The sequence below is a fragment of the Toxotes jaculatrix genome, chromosome 12, assembly GCF_017976425.1.
Source record: "Toxotes jaculatrix isolate fToxJac2 chromosome 12, fToxJac2.pri, whole genome shotgun sequence".
In the NCBI taxonomy this organism is placed as follows: Eukaryota; Metazoa; Chordata; class Actinopteri; family Toxotidae; genus Toxotes; species Toxotes jaculatrix.
Window position 1 is genome coordinate 1943117 of NC_054405.1, and position 14329 is coordinate 1957445.

At 41.1% G+C, this 14329-nt stretch overlaps 3 non-coding genes across 3 annotated transcripts; all 3 read right to left on the reverse strand.

Moving 5' to 3' along the window:
* Positions 1-2817: 2817 nt before the first annotated feature.
* LOC121191317 lies at positions 2818-2981 on the reverse strand. Its single transcript, XR_005895085.1, has one exon. It is a non-coding gene; the product is annotated as a U1 spliceosomal RNA (small nuclear RNA).
* A 467-nt stretch (positions 2982-3448) lies between these two features.
* On the reverse strand, positions 3449-3563 carry LOC121191323. Its single transcript, XR_005895090.1, has one exon. It is a non-coding gene; the product is annotated as a U5 spliceosomal RNA (small nuclear RNA).
* Positions 3564-3963: 400 nt separating this feature from the next.
* Positions 3964-4154, reverse strand: LOC121191321. Its single transcript, XR_005895088.1, has one exon. It is a non-coding gene; the product is annotated as a U2 spliceosomal RNA (small nuclear RNA).
* Between the last annotated feature and the right edge of the window lie 10175 nt (positions 4155-14329).

A 14329-nucleotide genomic window follows, 5' to 3' on the forward strand; every position in this document is an offset into this window, starting at 1 on the left:
TGAACTGCATCATGTTAAAATCAGAGCAAAGCAGCAACAACTACAAAAAGACAGAAAGTCAAACATGTGAGAGCACGATTGAATGTGGAGGAACTGAAGGAAATGTTAGGTTTGTGTCATGTCCGACAGTCGACAATCAACCAAATACCCAACAAATCTAAGTCATTTAGCTTTGTAGCTCTGCACACATCCTTCTTCAAACACTGTGGTTTATGACACAGCCAGTTAAGTCTGGACTTCAAACCAGTTCAAACACAGTCATGCAGCATGTAGATGCAGAATATAGATCATTTTCTCAAACAGCTGCACCAGCACTGAGGAATAAACATCAATGATAATTCATCATGATTTATGCAAAGAAAAAAAGAGAAGTTTAATGTTTCTGTTGTTTTACTGTTTGAAAGAGGAGAAACAATGTTTGGATATTTGAAGACTAAAATCAGCTGTGAAAAACATTTTCCTTTTTCTTCTTTTCAGAGGTTTTTGAAAAACAGATAAAATGAATCAGTGGATGTGTCAGAATATGGAGAGAATCTTCATCCACTACAAACTTGTGACTTTTGGAAATTTCCCAAAGCAAAACTCTGTTCATGTGACTCAAACCAGTAAATGTCTGGTTTAAGCTAATTTAACCTTTAGGCTGATGAATGAACGACTACCTGCTGCATAATCAGACTCATCACTACATTATTCACTGCACAAGCAGCTGCACACTGGTTCACACCTGAGAGAATAACGTCTGTCACTGTTCAGTTAGAAGAGCAAAGAAGAAGCAGGTGGTAGAAGAAAAACTGATGAGAGGAGGAAACGGAGGAGGGTGAGAAAAAGATGAATAATTACTGAACCTGCAACATCAACAGACGCCTGTCAGTGCCAAAGAAATGATTCTTATCAAGAAAGGCAGAGATTAAAGCAACTAGCCTCATCTTCATGTTCCAGATGCTCACACAGTTTTTGAAAAGTAAAGTAAACCAGATGAAAATAAATTCATGATTTGACTCAAGATGAAGAAAACATATCTCAATGACAGTGAGAAGACTGAAGGAGACATGGAGCTTTGTCCTGGTTTGAAGGACAGAAGACGGAGGGCAGTCTGTGTGTGGCTGCTCTGTCTGGGGAGACTGGTGGAGAAGAGACTGAGGTCCAAACTCTGACAGGACACAAGAGAGCAGCTCCAGCCCTTTGACAGAAGACAGGCTGGGAGGGAGGACAGCTGTCCAGCTGTGGATCAGCTACTGGACACTGACGGGACACACACCATCCCTCTGGCTGTCCCACAGAACAAACCCTGACTTCATATCAGGTGAGGATGTGGCCTTGGTTTAAACTGAGGACTACAGGAAAAGTATAAGCTTCATTTGTTCAGAAGCTGTTTCCAGTTATTGGAATTTTAAAATAAATAAAATCTCAGTTTGATCACAAACAAAACAGATTCTATAAATTCCCTTGACAGAAGTAAAAACCAATCTCATTTCTATTATCAGCTGATTAAATGTTCATTTTCTCAGCTCACCATCTGCTGGGCTACAGAGCTGATCAGCTCAGCAGACGTGTTGTGATCTAATAGGATCAGACAGGTGGAGACATGAAGGATGAAAACAGCTCTGCTCCAATGAAGGAAGCAGAACTAGAAACAGGCAGAGACACCTGCTGTACTGATTTCATCAACACTAACAGAGAAACACAGAGATGGAGTGAACTTTCATTCATGCATCTTAGTTTAATCTTTAAAGTTTATTCTGGACCATGGAAAATAAAAGCCCCAGAAAAAGCTAGTACTCCTGACATCAGGAATGAATTTTAAAATGACTCATGAGCTGATTTAAAAATCTCAAATGTTTTGATGTGCATTTAAAAATATAAAGTATGAGGGAAAGCTGTGTTTTTATTCAGTGCATTGAAAAGTCACCACTTCAAGCTTCTCCTTCCTCCACCTGTTTCTCTCCCTCCTTTCATCTGTCCCTATGTAGACTCACTCCTTCCTGTTCTGTCTCTCTGCATCTCCTTCATTTCACCTTCAGCTTTACTTTTCATGTCAGTATCATCCACATACAGAGACTATAGAAGCAAATGGGTCATTTAGCAAAGACGAACACATCAAAGATAAAACACAAACTTTCTACATGCTCCTGTCAGAAACACACTCAAACAGCAAAATTCTCTTGTTGTTTCTCAGGCAAACACATGCACACCCTCCTACAGACTGTCCACACTGCTGCTCTCTGTGTCTGTGAGATCACTCAGTGATGTGATGAGGCCCAAGCGTTTGACGTCCAAATCAAGCTCTTGGTACAACTGTCACTTGTCACGGTGTCCCGTTTGCAAGCCAGCTTATCAATTGCCGCCACTTAGCAACTCCGCCCATCTGTCTGCTGTGTACTTTTCCCTGGTGCTATACAAAGATGTTTGACTTTTCACCAACTCAAAAGGCTCCGCCATACGGCAAAGCCGGCCAAAAATAGCTTCAACTCATTGGTGTTCCCCACCAAAGCCTAAAAATAAAGCATACTAGAACAACATCTAGCACACATTTCTCCCACAAACAAGCAGCAAAGACGGACAGGAGAGCTCACACTTCATTTTCTCATGGAAAGGCCACGCCCACTTCCCCAATTCCAATGGGAACACGGGTAATTGTCATGACTAAACACGCCACTCTGTAGCATACGCCAGAGAGCTTCTGCAGAGCAACACTGCCGCTTTGTGGACAGACTGCAAAAGCTGACATATAACTCCAAATCAACAAAATGGAGAGTCTGCAACAGGTTAGCACATGGGCATTCCTGACACATTGTGTTTTCTTCTACACGCACGCATCGGGGGAGAGCGCGAACGCAGTCCCCCACTACCAGAAATTATGCAGTCGAGATTCCCACATTTGGGGAATTCGCAGGGGTCAGCACAGCCGGAGTGCAATGGCTGAGCCTCACCCTGGGTGAACCACCTTGTTAATCATGGTATCTCCCCTGCCAGGTAAGTATGAGCTGCAGTTGGATGAGAGCGGGTGGTGGTCACCAGGCACAGCACTCTGGCTGACGGTGCCTACAATGCATAATCCCACATTTCAGTGCCTTGAGCATCAGCTCCCCTTTGTCTGTTACGTTTATGGCTGAAAAGACACAAACACTGCTGCAAATAAGCTGCGGCGTGCGGCAAACACGCTTTGTTGGATCCACCCATCATGCACTGCTCTGCCAAAAACAAAGGAACACTGTGTGAAATGCCACTAGTCAAGCTGTCTCTTGGGAAAGAAAGCAAAGGCCCACGTGGTACACTTTTCTTGTCTCAAAGACGCCAGCGTCCCCACCAAAGCCTAAAAATAAAGTATACCAGCAAAATCACAACATCTAGCACACATTTCTTCCGCAAAGAAAGAGCAAAGTCGGACAGGGGAGCTCACACTTGTGGCGCTCTATAATGATGTTTGACTTTTCACCAACTCAAAAGGCTCAGCCATAAGGCCAAGCCAGCCAAAAATAACTTCAACTCATTGGTGTTCCTCTCCACGGAAGTCTTTAGTAAAAGGCGAAAGACTTGTGCGTTATGAAGAGAAACAAGAGTCAGAACAGGTCTGTCTCAGAGAGCAGCTGAGGACCCTAGTCGTCCCAGCTGCCACCGTCGCGGTACGCCTCCCTTGGCTTGCCGCGTGCTAAATCCCAGCCTCCCCTCCATTGCCCCGCCCCCGCCCCCGCCCCCAGCGTGAAAAATCCAGTCCTGGCTTTTACATGGAGACTACAAAGTCTGGGAAATGATCAGGCGTCTTCAGGGAGTCCGCGACCAGTCATCGTAGCTGAAGTGCACTGTGTTGTTGAGCGGGGTTCCCTGGGTGATATCAGTAAATCAACTGACTGGTTGGGCACAATTCCCTTGATAAAAACTTAACCGCGTTTTCCTTCAGCCACTGTAAAAGTTTGATTCCTAACTAAACATTTGTGTTAGAGTTTGTTTTTCTACAAAGCAAGAGAAAGGTGCACCGTTCCCGGCGGCACTGCAATGCCAGGTCGATGCGTGGAGTGAGCGGAGCAAGCTCCCTTTTCAGCTCCCTCTTCTAAAAATGGGTTTAACATGTTATCCCCATATAGGGGACATATCAGATATTAAACTGATAAGAACAGATACTACACTTGATCTTAGCCAAAAGGCCGAGAAGCGATGAGGCCCAAGCATTTGACGTCCAAATCAAGCTCTTGGTACAACTGTCACTTGTCACGGTGTCCCGTTTGCAAGCCAGCTTATCAATTGCCGCCACTTAGCAACTCCGCCCATCTGTCTGCTGTGTACTTTTCCCTGGTGCTATACAAAGATGTTTGACTTTTCACCAACTCAAAAGGCTCAGCCATACGGCAAAGCCGGCCAAAAATAGCTTCAACTCATTGGTGTTCCCCACCAAAGCCTAAAAATAAAGCATACTAGAACAACATCTAGCACACATTTCTCCCACAAACAAGCAGCAAAGACGGACAGGAGAGCTCACACTTCATTTTGTCATGGAAAGGCCACGCCCACTTCCCCAATTCCAATGGGAACACGGGTAATTGTCATGACTAAACACGCCACTCTGTAGCGTACGCCAGAGAGCTTCTGCAGAGCAACACTGCCGCTTTGTGGACAGACTGCAAAAGCTGACATATAGCTCTAAATTGTTTGCCAGTGACCTGACGTTCCCCGTGATGATTGCGGGGACACAGGGTTTAAAACGCTGTTTCCTCAGCCGTCTTCTCACTCCTGCCCTGCATCCTCGTCGTCTCCTCCTCAGTTCCTCTGGGATTTGGGGATTCTCTCCGGTCACGAAGGATGGCGGCCTCAGAGCCAGCAGCTGATCTCGAGTGTAAACAATGCCGGGGGTCTTCTCGGCATGGCTGCTGGGGGCCCCGAGCAGCCCAAGCACCAGGAGCAGGAGAAAAAAGTGTCTAAATCTCAGAGTCATGCTGCCAAAACACTGAAAAAATCTACTGGAGACAGAACAGAAAGTAAAGTAGACAAGAAACAGACACACTAAAACACTAAACACTAAAGAAAAGCTTATAAAAATGTTAAAAACTACTGCAAATGCAGGGAGCTGCTGCTACAAGCTGCCATCTGAGACAGCGCTAACTTGAATACCACCTGATGAGAATTCTCTGACTATCCATCATCTGATAAAGGCTTTTACTGCGTCTGATAACTTATAGGTCCATTCCTGTCCAACATTGAGTAAGATGTAAGATGGAAATATTTAAAACAGCTACTTTTTGTGTGTGTGCCCAAACACTTTTGGGCTGAACATCGTGTTCTTGTGTGCTTAAATATCACATAAAGTTAACAAACAAATCATCTGAACAAAACATTTCACTAAATGAACTAAACACTGACAGGAACAACTAACATCTATTGATTTACTGAAAACCTTGGAGCTGATCTGGACTTTATCTATATCTGAGTGCTTCTTTCTTCCTAAATCATGAGCAAGTCCTGTCCAGTCCAACTGTTTCTGCTCCTGTTTGACTTCTGAACTTGTCTCTGGCTGTGTGTCCACTTACTGCAGCCTGTGACATCAGACTGTAGAATGTTGATACATCAAAGGCATCAAACGACAAACACACACACACTCACACACACATACTGGTACTTATGTCTTCGTGAGGACACTCTCTGGCATCATGCATTCCTCGCCCTAACCTCTCTCTCTCTTAGCATCTCAGACCTATGTCAGTACCTGTGCCTCTGTCAAAGAATACAAAAAAAAAAAACACTAGACCCGTACACACATAAAGTCATGTATTCATGTAGTCATCTGTGAATGTGTGTTTGATGAGTGCAAAGTGAAAATGCAGCATGAACCTTGTTTTTGTAAAAGCTTCTCTTGTTTCCTTTGCTTCCTACAACTGGATATTTTTCAAGCATCATCTGTCATATTGAAGAAATAAGTTCATTCAGTAGTTATTTCTTTTTTTATTGTCATCATGTACAGTGGACTGGTAACCTCGCTCACAGCTGCTTCTTAGTTACACAGTTTACATTTCCTGCTTTGAGAGGAATACACTGTGGAGGGTGTGTGGAGGAAAAACAAAGCAGTAGCTCCCTCAGAGAGGATCAATGAATGAGGCCAACTGATTCTTTGTATAATAACCATCTGTGGTTATACACCTGAGAGCAGAATGATAAATGAATGACATCTACTTTGCACCTATGTTGCTGGGACAAAAGATGATGAAAGAATGATAAAGAATTATACCATGATCAGAATTATTTTCTTTCTGGTGAAGAACAGATTGAATATGGAGGCTCCATTGGACATAATAGCTGTTTATCAAAGGGCTGCTGGTGTCAATATTATGTGTTGATTTTTTTAACATTGGTTTAATAAGAATCTCTCTGCAAAGTGAAACCAATTTTGTGGGAAGGCTGAGTTACCTTGAAGCATTTCACCACCTGACAGCAGCAAAGCTGGAGCCTTTTTTCATCTGTCTGATGATGAACAAACTGATATTGAAGGGTCACTGCCCTCCAGAATGACCTTTGACCCCATTATAAACTACTAGTGGAGTCAAAGCATCTTCAGCAAGCAGCTGAACTCCTCCTCTGCCTCTCTTTCTTCCCTCTGAGCTCCTCAGGCTGCTGAGCTGTAGGACTCTTCAGACTAACTGCTACAGACGGCTCCACTATGGCTCTGATTTGTCTGCTAAATAAAGCTGTTTGACAGTTGATTTAAACAGCATGTACAGTTCAGCAGCTCTGAGGAGAAGAAGTGAATCAGTGTCTCAGTGTCCAGGTAAATGGGAGCTTCACCTTTTTGTCTCTGTGTCTTCTGTGAGCCAGTGGAGGAGTTTCTGTGGATGAAGATACTGAATGTTAGTTGGAACATCTGCACAGATTATAGTACAATGTGACTCACAGAGAAATACATCAGATCAATGAAGCAGATGCATCATGAAGCAATAAAACTGTCAATTGTATCAATGTCAGTGTTTCAGTATATAGAGTTTTTCTTGTCAGGTTGTGAATTATTTTCAGTGTTGAAAAGTTAAAACACTTTCAACAATAGTTGCAATTACAGCTTTGAACTGATGATCCATCACCTCAGAGGATGTTTTTTTTTCTGATTTGTTGTTGTTGTTCCAGATGGTTGAACACTGACACCAACAGTCCCTACAAAGATCCTATTATTCTGCGTTGACTGGCTGTGGATCATCTTTCTTCCTCCTTTAACTCTTCTATGAAGAGACATTGCAGCTGGTGTCTCTGTCCACAGCAGAGTGAACTCCTGTAAAGGAGAATAAGTGAAGTGGACAGAGAAGATGGAGACTCACTTCTCTCTCTGCCAGGATATTTAGGATTGTTTCCATTAATGATGAGATCCAGTTCTCTCTGTGGAGTAAAGGCCCAGTGACAGAGACCAACACACTTTAAACTGGATCTGAACCAGAAAGTGATGCTCTGCTCTACAGTCACTTGGCTCTCAGTCAGAGGCAACGTGTTATTAAAACCAGGTAAATGAGGGAAACTTTCACAGGTTTTACATGATGAAACAATGAAAACCACTGGGATGGAGTCAGCAGAAATAGGCGGAGGAGCTCTTTATTCAGGACAGAGACCAACAGCAGAGGAAAGTACAGCTCCAAGAGTCATTAGCTCAGAGTGGAGAGAGAGCTGTGTAATGTGCTGTCAGATTCAGAGCTTAAATCAATACACATCTTTTTTCAACTGTATCCTGATACTGGATGGATGGAAAGTCACGTTTGCACTTTCAGACTTTCTACTTGTTTTGTAACTGACAAGAGTCTGTGGAAAATCATGATGCAAAGAGGAAGAAGCATAATAACTCTACAAACCCTCTGATCATCCCAACAGCAAATTCACTAATGGACCAGGGTTCACACATTTACAGTGTGAACCATGTGTGAATGCATTACACCATCACACTGAAGCTCCACTCTAGCAGGTGAAAAGTAGCAGCTGAACTGCAGCATGTGGACAGAAGGAGGAATATATCTGTCTACACCCTGCAACAGTAGAGTCAGTGGAGACGAGGCTGCAGTGCAGGAGAACTGGACTTGGGATCTGGGAAAAAAAGGGTAGGATGAAAATAAGAGATGATAGAGAGATGACTGTGCAACTGTGATTTCACCAATTTGAAGTAACACTGAAAAAATGGAACCATATGAGAAAAATAAAAAGTGTAAACAGTGAGAATTGTTTTGTACTGTAGAGAGAACAGCAGTCGTCTCTGCCTCTTTCCATGGTGCTGACTGAGAGCTTGTTAATGCTTCACTTCACAGTCCACATTGTTTGGAGTTGAGGAAAATCTACAGCAACAGGATTCAAAATAAAGTTGCAACTCTCATAAACCTTCAAATGATTCTTTTTTAAACTAATTGTCTTCATCCTGTGTTGCAAATAATAATATGTGTGAACTTCATTATAGAGGCTAATGGGCTCATCATTGGCTAATTGCAGCAGGTTACTGCCATCAGCCTGGAGGACACTTTATGCTACTTCCAACAGGATTTCAGCAGATACATTAACATGAATGTTGTACACGCTCCATCTATCTGTTAGTTGAGTGGAGAAGCACTTTTATTTGTGGAGCATCTATCAAATCAGTCCAGAGTGAGTCCTCAGGGTCTAAAAGATCTCACAGCTTCTTCTCTCAGTCAACACAGCCTCAGATTCACCAACATTAGCTTGACACACTGACATCCAAAGGTTTGCTGGAGGACAGAAACACTGTGGGCTGGAAATGAATTATGAAACAAGGCTCTTAGTGAAGTTCTTTGTTCTTTCTATCCTGTGACAGTGGAAATAAAAAGTTGTGTTGAGTAAATGTCCATCATTTACACTTTACTGTGTTGGACAGTAAATAATAATAATAATGTTTCTTCTGTAGATGTTCTCACTGCAGCTGGAGGGAAGAATAAAAAGTAAAGAAACAGCTTCAGTGGCTCTGACAGAACTAAGTGGAAGAAATCTGCTGTCACGCTTGTTTGCACACAGATAACTGGCTTTATCCAATGAGACCAACTAGACTGTCTTCACTTTGACCTCTGACATATACTGGAACACCACTGTATATATGGGACTGATCAGCTCCTGCAGCTCCTGAGAGCTGCTCTCTCTGATGAAATGTGTGTGTGTGACATTTGTATTAGGCCGTATGCAAGTTAGCTTGTGTGTATTGTTAAATAGCTGTAAATACCAAACCTAACCACAGAGTGGACTCTGGATACAAACCCCAGTCTCCCACCTCCACTGCTGTTAATAAACTTCATTACCTCATTCATTCAGAAAATCTGTTTCCTCTGAACATCATCCAGCCACATTATGTTTCACACATAATGGATTTACTACAGTTTAGTGTATTTAGTGTATGTGGTTGTAGTGAGCGAGGGAGTGAGAGAATGAATACAGGAAGACAGATGGATCAACACGGTGAACAAAACATACAGGTGTACAATGACAGTGTTGTGGTAAAGCTGAGTTACAATCCAATATCATAATACAGAGAGGGAATATATACTTCATTAAAATGAGCAGTGACAGAGCACAGACGAGTCACATCAATTCACTGAACTCCTCCTGTCACAGTCACAGAATAATGATCACATTACTATAGAAACTTCTGGATAAATGATGGAACAGTTCCTCATTTTCTCCGACCACAAAGAAAATGTGTTTTTCTTCGACTCATGAAAATCTTTAAAACGAGTTTTGTGAGAAAAAAAAGGGAAAAATGACAGAAGAAATTTTCTCCTCTCTCTTCAAAGACTTCAAAGAGTCATCATGAAGAAATAAAGTACATCATTGTGTGGTGAATGGTGAACTGGAAACACAGAGCCTGGAAATGACAGAGACAAACTGGCTCTTGTGGTGTAATTGTGCTCATAATAATAAAATTCTACAGCTGCTGCAGTGAGAACTTTTCCTTCATCCTTCTTTTCCCATCACACACACACTCACACACACACACCATCATGGAGAATATAGGACTTACAGCAAATCAGGATCTGTATTGATCATTCTTCATTGTTTTACCTGATGCTGCTCTGACATAACAAACTATAACTACTTGCAGAACAAAGTGTGTGTGTGCATCTTATAATAAGGTCTCATCTATCTGCACAAACAAATCTCTCTTGTGTTCTATTCATCCAGTCAGCTCATAATATTCACAGTTTCATAGAAAACAAACAGAAACATAATGTCTCACACAGGCTGCTCCACATAGACCTAGCATAGCATTTGGAGCAGGCACACAATTAAATTCCTCAAAGTTAAATTTAGGATCTATTTTATTATCTATTTATTCAAGAGAACTTCCCAGAACCTTTTCAGTCTATGAAGCTTTAAACATATCAGCTCTCTCACACTGACTGAGGCTGAATTCTGAACAGCTACAAGATTTGGAGCTTAGTGACCATCATCAAAAGACAAGGAAACAGAAGAAAGGAAACATTTAAAAAAATGAATGTACCATTTCCTCATATGAAATAATTTCACTGCTTAATAATTAAGATCCTTCAACAACTAGGACTTAATACAGTCCTGTAGATGAGCTGCATGGAGCAGAAAACAAGAATCAGAGCTGAGAGTCTAAAGTGGCAGAGTTAAACTTCCAAACTTATTCTGTCCTCACAGTCATCAACAGTTTTCCTCCTACACTCAAAACACAGCAAATGAACACTCATCCAAATGCATCACATGCCACCTCAAACACATCAACATATTTTAGATTCCAGTTTCAGGACTAAGGTTTTCAAGGCAGGAAGAATTCTCAGCAGCCTAAATTTCCTCCACAGTGAGGAAATCACTGATTGTTTTACTGTCCCTTAACCAAAGAGGGTGAACATGAACACAGCCTGAAACACTTCATGCAACAGCTGATCCAGCTTTAAGTCCTACGACTCATTCTGCAGATTTACTACAGGACATAATTGTATTGCACTGGAAATGAACTAAAAATCAAGGCTCAAAGCCAAAAGGAGATTTGAACCTAGTGTTCAGTATAAGACACAAGTGGACTCAGTGATAGGTAAATGTAAGAAGGCTGAAACTTTAAAGCACAATAATAAGTAGATGATTGTAGAAGTGGAAACAGTGTGTGCTGGTTAGTTTGCATTGGACTGGGAGATTATTTCTCCTGAGTCTTAAACTGTGCTTCTTTGTTTTTGGGCCAAATCTTGAGAGATGATGAAAGTGATTCACACATTGGAAATAAGAAGAATTTACCAACACATCAAACTGTTTCCTGTTCACAGCATTTAAACCACTTTGTCTGTGAGAAGCAATGAATATTGTGTTTTCTATATGGAGCTAAATGTATAAACATTTCACCCACTGCTGATTGTCTGTGGAAATGAAGTGAGATGTGTTTGTGCTGTGTATAAATTTCACACCCTGTTGAAGCTGGTGGAGAAGAGCTGCATCTCTCTGTGTCTTATCTGGATTCTACTCTTGACTTTTTCACTGAGGTGATGCTTCTCCTCTCTCCATCTTTAATTCAAACTCAGGTAATGAGCTCACAGCCTCACCTTCACATGGACAAAAGTTTGTCTTTAGGTTATTGTTTAGTGATGCAGTGAGGTTTGGACTCTGTATTCAATATGGATCATATGTGACTTATTATGAAAACCAAACTGTTCCCAAGATCAGTGTCTTCTTAACAGGCCTGAGTCTGACAGCTGAACAATGAGGCTGAAATCCAAACAGCTGCTTTGAAGTCCTCCATCAAGTGTCATCATACATCACAGACCTGAGCTACAGTACATTGATGGAACTTCCTAAAATAACACACAGCACTCTCCACTTTGTGCTGTGACGTCCAGAACTGGAATATTTACAGTAAAGTCACAGATACTATTACACTCTGATCTTAATGACTCCTGGAGCTCCAGGTTCTCCTGTTGTTGGTCTGTGTCTGTGACTCCACCAACAGTGGACTGACACTGGACCTCTAGCTGATTGTGTGAAACCCTATGAGAGAAAACCCACAAAAAAAGAAAAGAAAATTCCACAAAACAAGGACCAAATCTCAATCCTCTAACCTTACTCCTGTAAGAAATTGGCCTGATTTGCCCAATATGAAGAAGGTCAGTGGTCGCCATTTTAATAGCAATGATGATGTCATTACTGCTATGGACTTTCAGGAGGTCCAAGAAGCCATATTCTACAAAGAAATTTTCTTTATGCTCCACAACCACTGGACTAAGTGGGCAGATGTAGGAAGGGACTATGCTGAAAGTAAATGTCCTAGGTTTTCTAAAACTGACTCCTTCTACCTTAGACCAAAGATTTACCAATGACCCTCTGTATGTACAGAAAAGTTTCCAAATAAGTTACGATGATTGGTAATAACTTCCAATTGTCAATGTATATATCACCATGAACGCAAAACTTTCATTTTGGTTTCAAAAGGGAACATATTGTTTGGGATGTAGTGAACTTGACTGGGGCCTAAAGAGACAAGGAGGCATAAAATAATGAAATTATATTGTTTCATATATCATTATTATCTGCTGTTGTTATGTATGATTGTGTATATTTTTGTCACTTTTATGTATATAGAGTATATTTATTTAATTTCTGATAACTTTAATTTCGAGTAATTCAATGTAGAAACGTGACTGCATAACGCTAACCCTTTCTCCACCGAAAGAGAAAGAGAGAGAACTCTCTCTTTCTCTGCTTCTCTCTTTCTCTGCTTCTTTCTTTCTCTGCTTCTCTCCATCTCAACTTCTCTGCTGTTCTCTCTTTGTCTTCCCTCCGCAGACAGTTCTTCTCTCCTTCTCTTTCGCCACGAAAGAGGAGAGAAGAACTTTCTCTTTCTCTGCTTGTCTTTCTCTGCTTCTCTACTCTTCTCTCTTTCTCATCTCTCTTTCTCTTCCCTCCACAGAGAGAAAAAACTCTCTCTACAGTGTTACTACAATATAAGGAATGCTGTAGAAGAGAACGAAGAACAGAATATTGCAGAATAGAACATAGAACAGACTGCTGTAGAACAGAACGTAGAACATAGAATACTGTAGAAGAGAACGCAGAACAGAATTCTGTAGAATAAAACGCAGAACGGAATGCTGTGGAATAGAACGTAAAACAGAATGCTGTGGAATAGAACGTAGAACAGAATACTATAGAATAGAACGCAGAACAGAATACTGCAGAATAGAACGTAGAACAGAATACTGTAGAATAGAACGCAGAACAGAATACTGTAGAACCGAACATAGAACAGAATACTGTAGAATAGAACGTAGAACGGAATGCTGCAGAAGAGAACACAGAACGGAATGCTATAGAATAGAATGCAGAATACTGTAAAATAGAACTTAGTAGAGAATACTGTATAATAGAGCATAGAATGCTGTAGAAGAGAACACAGAACAGAATGTTGTAGAACAGAACGTAGAACAGAATGCTGTAGAACAGAATGCTGTAGAATGGAACGTAAAACAGAATGCTGTAGAATAGAACATAGAACGGAATGCTGTGGAATAGAACGTAAAACAGAATGCTGTGGAATAGAACGTAGAACAGAATACTATAGAATAGAACGCAGAACAGAATACTGTAGAACCGAACGTAGAACAGAATACTGTAGAATAGAACGTAGAACGGAATGCTGTAGAAGAGAACACAGAACGGAATGCTATAGAATAGAACGCAGAATACTGTAAAATAAAACTTAGAAGAGAATACTGTATAATAGAGCATAGAATACTGTAGAAGAGAACGCAGAAGAGAACGCTGTAGAATAGAACGTAGAACAGAATTCTGTCGAATAGAACGTAGAACACTGTAAAATATAACTTAGAAGGGAATACTTTATAATAGAATGTAGAATACTGTAGAAGAGAACGAAGAACACAATACTGTAGAACAGAACGTAGAACAGGATACTGTAGAATAGAACGTAGAACTGAATACTGTAGAATAGAACGCAGAACAGAATACTGTAGAATAGAACGTAGAACGGAATGCTGTAGAAGAGAATGTAGAACAGAATGCTGTAGAATAGAACATAGAACGGAATGCTGTAGAATAGAATGCAGAATACTGTAGAACAGATCGTAGAACACAATGCTGTAGAACAGAACGTAGAACAGAATGCTGTAGAATGGAACGTAAAACAGAATGCTGTAGAATAGAACACAGAACAGAATAGAAAAGAACGCAGAACAGAATACTGTAGAAAAGAACGCAGAACAGAATGCGGTAGAATAGAACATAGAACGGAATGCTGTAGAAGAGAACGTAGAACGGAATGCTGTAGAAGAGAACACAGATCAGAATGCTATAGAATAGAACGCAGAATACTGTAAAACAGAACTTAGAAGAGAATACTGTATAATAGAAC